Raw genomic sequence first — 5,901 nt, 5'->3', positions numbered from 1 at the left:
TGTGGTCTCACTCTGCTTTCTTCTGCACAGATCTCACTTCTCTTCAGATCTTAGAAGGTGCTTTTGTCTTGGACAAATCTGTACCATCCTGTTCTGGTCTCCTTGGAGAGGACTAAATTCTTTCACTTTCTTTCTCCTTCTCTTTCTCAGGTGTCTCTTCTCAGACCACAAATGCACTCTGCCCACAATAGAAGAACAATAAATAAACAAACTGATTTCTTTTTTTCTTTTTTGCAGTACTGGGGATTGAACCTAGGAGCATCCAACTTCTGAGCTATATCCCCAGCCTTTTCTTTTAAATTTTTATTTTATAGTTTTAAAGATTTACTAATGAGCTACATTCCTACTCCTTTTTTAAATCCCCCCTCCCTTTATCATTTTTTTTTAATTTTTTGAGACAGGGTGTCACCAAGTTGTTGAGGCTGGCCTTGAACTTGCAATTCTTCTGCCTCAGCCTCCCTAGTCGTTGGGATTACAAGTGTGTGTTACTATACCCAACTAACCTCCTTGCTTTCTGCATGGATTACTGATCTCTTTTTATAAACTATAAACTTCTTAAAAGAGTAGTTTATTTGAAAGACTAGTAACCTTCCTTGTTCAAGGTGTCCCCTAAGAACTCATTTGTGAGACAATGCAAGAAGGTTCAGGGGAGAAACGATTGGGCTGTAAAAGTCTTAATCCAATCAGTGAATTAATTCCCTGATAGGGATTAACTGAGTGGTAACTGGAGTGGTAGGGTGTGGCTGGAGGAGGTAGAAGTTGGGGGCATGGCTTTGGAGCACATATTTTATATCTGGAGAGTAGAAACTCACTCTCTCTGCTTTCTGATCTTCATGTGAGCAGCTTCCCTGTGCCACACTCTTCTGCCATGATGTTCTGCCTCACCTCAAGCCTGGTGGAATGGAGCCAGCCTCTTATGGACAAAGACCTCTGAAACTGTGAGCCCTCAAATAAACTTTTCCTCCTCTACAATAGTTCTGGTTGGATCCTTTAGTCACAGCAGCAAAAAAGCTGACTAAAACTGTATACCAGCTTCCTTACCTGTAAGATGAGGATTATACTAGTACATAACTCATTAGATTAGGGAAGATTAAATTTATTAATATATGCAAAAGGTTCACTATAATAATTAATAGACATACATATGGTAGTCATTATTATTATAACTGTTCATAATATCCAACAATTTAAGGCTCCATAACCACCCTGAAATTCTGTAACATTCAACTCCAACTTCTCCCTTTTTTGTTTTTAATAGTATTTATTGAAATATAACACACCTACAGAAAAGTGCCCAATTTGTAATGGTCCAGCTCCATGAGTTTTCCCAAATCCATGCATCTTTATTACCAGTGCTCAGATCAAGAAATAAAAATTTCATGAGTATTCCAGAAAACTCTCCCCAACTCTCACCCCATAAGCCCCTTAGTCATGTCCCTTTGGTAAAAATTTATTTTTAACATGTATAGTTTTTATATAATACCTTAAAATGGATGAGGATAACAATTGCATAGTAAATTGCCTATTTGCTTGCCTACCTTGTTTTACAAGTTACTTTGTACTTTCACTTTTCTAATAAGTCTTTAAAATATGAAACTATTTTTTAGGAAAACATTGAAAATTTTAAATTCTTTTGGTTCTGGGGATTGAGCCCATGGGTGTTTAATCACTGAGCCACATTACATCCCCAGCCCTTTTTAAATTTTTTTTAAAAATTTTAAGCCAGGATCTCACTAAATTGCTTAGGGCTTCACTAAATTGTTGAGGCTGGCTTTGAATTTGTGATCCTCTTACTCAGCCTCCTGAGCCATGAAAAAAATTAATTTTTGTATTATTAGTTTTATTAATTTTTAGGTTCTTTTTTGAACCAGGGATTGAACCCCAGGCTGCCTAACCACTGAGCCACATCCCTAGCCATTTTTATTTTTTATTTTGAGTTAGGGTCTTGCTAAAGTGCTTATGACCTCACTACATAAATGAGGCTGGCTTTGAACTTGCAATCCTCCTGCCTCAGCTTCCCAAATCGCTGGGACTACAGGCCTGTGCCACCAGGCCTGGCTAATTTTCAGTTTCAAGGGTGATTTTAACATTTTATCATGTTTGCTATTGTGTATAAAGTTAGCATACTACATCCCTGAAATGTCAAAAATTCTAATGTTTGAAGAAAGCCTATTTGAGGAAATCTTTATTTATTGAACAAATCAAAGATTATTGTTTTTCTCTTGAGAAAAAGGAAGTGTTTGCTATTTTAAATGTTTTTTTTTTCTTAGTGAAAGAAAAGTATTTCATTTTCAGGAAAATGCTATAAAATCTTTTAATGAGTCTCTTATGGTATCTATGATGCTTTACACTGTTTTTTGTTTTCATTAAAATACAGAGTAAAAGAAAATGTACTATATGTTCCTTGCTGATAATCTGGAGAAATTAAATTCACCTACTATTCCACTAGAGGCAAAGCTTCTTTGAATATCTGGTGTCTATTCTTATGAAGCTTATTCCATTTAAATTAAGCTGTAAGAGTTCCTTTCTATCTTCAAAGATCAAGAAGGGGAATATACGGCTGGGGTTGGGGCTTAGTGGTACAGTGCTTGCCTAGCACATGTGAGGCACTGGGTTTGATCCTCAGAACCACATAAAAACAAATAAACAAAATAAAGGCAAGTATCCATCTACAACTAAAAAACAAACAAACAAAAAATTTAAAGGGGGAATACAATAATCTCCCCTTATCCATAGTATCACTTTCTATGATTTCAGTTGCCCCTGATCAACAAACACATGCAAATATTAAATGGAAAATTCCAGAAATAATTCACAAGTTCTAAATAACTTATTATATTATTATAATTGTTCTAATTCATTATTTGTTATTGTTAATATTTTAGGGTGCCTAATTTATAAATTAAATTTTGTCATAGATGTACATATATTGGAAAACATTATATAGGGTTTAGGCATCCACTGGGGGATCTTGAAATATATTCCTCATGGATACTATATACCAAAGCTAGAAATCTGACCGGCCCAAAGTAAAAAACAGAAACAGAACAACAACAACAACAACAAAAACAAAACAAAACAAGAAGTTACTGAATTTCAAAGCTTCTGCTATAATTTCTTTGTGTCAACAGGGTTTAATGTTTCTGTTTTTAAACAAAGCATTGCGGTAGAATTCAGTTCCCCATACCAATAGAAAGTTAGAAGCAGAAACCACTTTGCAAAATAATGTAAAACTCAAAATCGATCATGGTCTGATTTCAGGAAAAAATGTTATCACTTTTAAAATGTGGATTTAGACTTGATTATCTGAGAACTGATACTTTCCTTGAAAGGGGTGGGATGTGTATATAACAAATACAGAGTTCTAGCCAAATAGTTTTTTTACTGGAGAATTACAGGAAGAAGGATACAGAGCACTTTATACTCACAGATAGTGCCAGAGCCCTCCCTGCAATGGCCTACTGAAGCTCCTGTCTTAAAATTTATCCAGTGGATATTTCTGAATTTGGTGAAGGGTACTGTTGAGCATTGCTGAGTGACTGTCAACATACATTTGGCTTGTTACAGACTTTATTAATTTTAATTATATATATTTAAATTTTAAACTACATTTATATTTTGAATAGGCAGTACATTCACGCCCTGTCCCCTAGACACTGAGTTCATTTCCTATTAGTTTCTTGTGTATTTCTCCTAAGATAGTCTGTTCACTTTCTTTCTTTTACAACACACACACTTTTTTGTTTAGATCAGAGGTATTTTTAAAAAATTTAGTATTTAAAGTTGCATACAGGTATACTCTCTTTGATGGATAATTTGATGGATTTTTTTTTCCAGTGCTGGGCTTTAACCCAGAGCCCTGAGCATGCTAGGCAAGTGCACTACCACTGAGCTACAGCCCCAGACCAATTTAAGGGAATTTCAATGGTCTATCTCAGAGAACCAGTTTCTTAATTACTCCAGTCAGAAAGCAGGGAATCACCTCTGATTCTGTCTTCACCCCTTACTCTCCAACATAAGTGCTAATTCCACTCCCAGTGTCCATCACCTTGTTCTTCTCTTTCCCTGCTGCTACTACTATCCTAGTCCAGATCAGCATCAACTGTCATGGATTAACAGAGAACCTCTCAATCTATCTTCTTGCCTCTAGCCTCTCCTTGCAATCCATTCTTTTCACCAAATGCCATTAGATTCATCATTCCAAAAGAATAGCTGTGATATCTCATTCATTTTGACAAACTAATGGATCTTATTGTCTGCAGAGTAACATTCTACTTCCTCAGCACAGAGATTTGTTTTCCTCAAAAGGTGAGAAGCCAGGTGTGGTGGCACATACCTGTAGTCCCAGTGACTTGGGAGGTCAAAGCAGGAGGACTGCAAGTTCAAGGCCAGCCTCAGCAACTTAGCAAGGTCCTGTGCAATTTAGAGAAAGACTATCTCAAAATAAAAAATACAAAGGGCTGGAGATCTAGCTCAGTGATAAAGTGACTCTGGGTTAAATTCTCAGTACCAAAAAAGAAAAAAAGTGAGCAAGCTGCAGAAATAACAATATCTTTTATCTCAGGTATGAGGTGGTCACTGATACAGGGCCCTATGTGAAAGGAAGCTCATGCAGTTTTATACATAGGCTGGCCTTAGAATCAGAAATTGGATACTCCTGTACTCACAGTGATGATTGCATTCTTGTGAATGGACAAGTACTAATTCAATGACCTCAGACTGGGCTGGGGATGTGGCTCAAGCGGTAGCGCGCTCGCCTGGCATGCATGCGGCCCGGGTTCGATCCTCAGCACCACATACCAACAAAGATGTTGTGTCCGCCGAGAACTAGAAAATAAATGTTGGAAAATTCTCTCTCTCTCCTCTCTCACTCTCTCTTTATAAAAAAAAAAAAAAATGACCTCGGACTGACACAGGCCCTAGAATTCTCACTTACTAATCTTTAGAGAGGCTACCTCCAGTGTGGGGCAGGGTGTTCAAATACTGAGTATGCCTTCTTGTTTTCAAGGCAGCTAAGAACCCTAGATGAAGGGGCTTTGGGAACACAGAATCAGAACATGGGAAAATATGTTGCTACCCATTTATTTCCCCCCTTTTTTTCTTTTTTCTTTTACTTTAAAATAATGGCATTATGACAGTTTATTTTGAAGGTCATTTTTCAATCAAACTTAAAGACAATCTGAGAAAAGATTGTACAGAATACACTCATTAAATAAGTATGGTGATTAAATCAAAATAAGGGAAATATGTTCCCTTCCATAACTCTGGAAATAAATTCTGTTGTCCTGAAGATTCTTATACTTCCAAAAAGGGGAAAAATCATGGCAATTAAAGCTATCTCTTAATCATTTAAAATCTACAGTAGCAACCATATTTTTCTGTTCTTCCCAATAAGTCAGTATTGATCTTCAAATTGTGCCTTGTTTTTTAAAAGATAGGATGCTAGAAATTCAGTGGGATTTGGTGGTCTTTCTTTTGCAAGCACAGCAAGTCCCTGTAATAAGATAGGCACCACCATCTGATCCAGGTAGGCATGAGTTGGCAAAGACTGTAAATCCACCTTCTGTTTTGATGACTCTTCTGCATTTATCTTCTCATTTTCTACTATCCTCTCAACATTGTCGATCAGATCATACTCAGAGTGAGGGTTTTCTGCAACCTGCGACTGTCCTTCCAGCATCTGCTTTGGCTCCATGGTGGACCCTGCAAACCACAGTCCCAGGATACCAGCCCACACCCAAGCTGTTGGTTCCTCTCCCCCCTTTTTTTTCAAACAAAATTCTGATTAAGATTCTCTCATCTCAACATCAATTTCAGGAAGGTTATAATAACTTCATCCTGGGTGCTGATTTGATTTGGTGACTTCCCATGATGGCTGCAATAGAGCCCTCCTCAGTAATT

At 37.0% G+C, this 5,901-nt stretch overlaps 1 pseudogene; it reads right to left on the bottom strand.

Annotated features, from left to right (window-relative positions):
* Window positions 1-5,395: 5,395 nt before the first annotated feature.
* Window positions 5,396-5,695, bottom strand: LOC113190621 (protein dpy-30 homolog pseudogene; annotated as a pseudogene).
* Window positions 5,696-5,901: the final 206 nt, after the last annotated feature.

This window comes from Urocitellus parryii, chromosome X (genome assembly GCF_045843805.1).
Source record: "Urocitellus parryii isolate mUroPar1 chromosome X, mUroPar1.hap1, whole genome shotgun sequence".
NCBI classification, from domain to species: Eukaryota; Metazoa; Chordata; class Mammalia; order Rodentia; family Sciuridae; genus Urocitellus; species Urocitellus parryii.
Note: the sequence above shows the minus strand (reverse complement) of the source record. Positions and strands in the feature narration are given on the sequence as shown.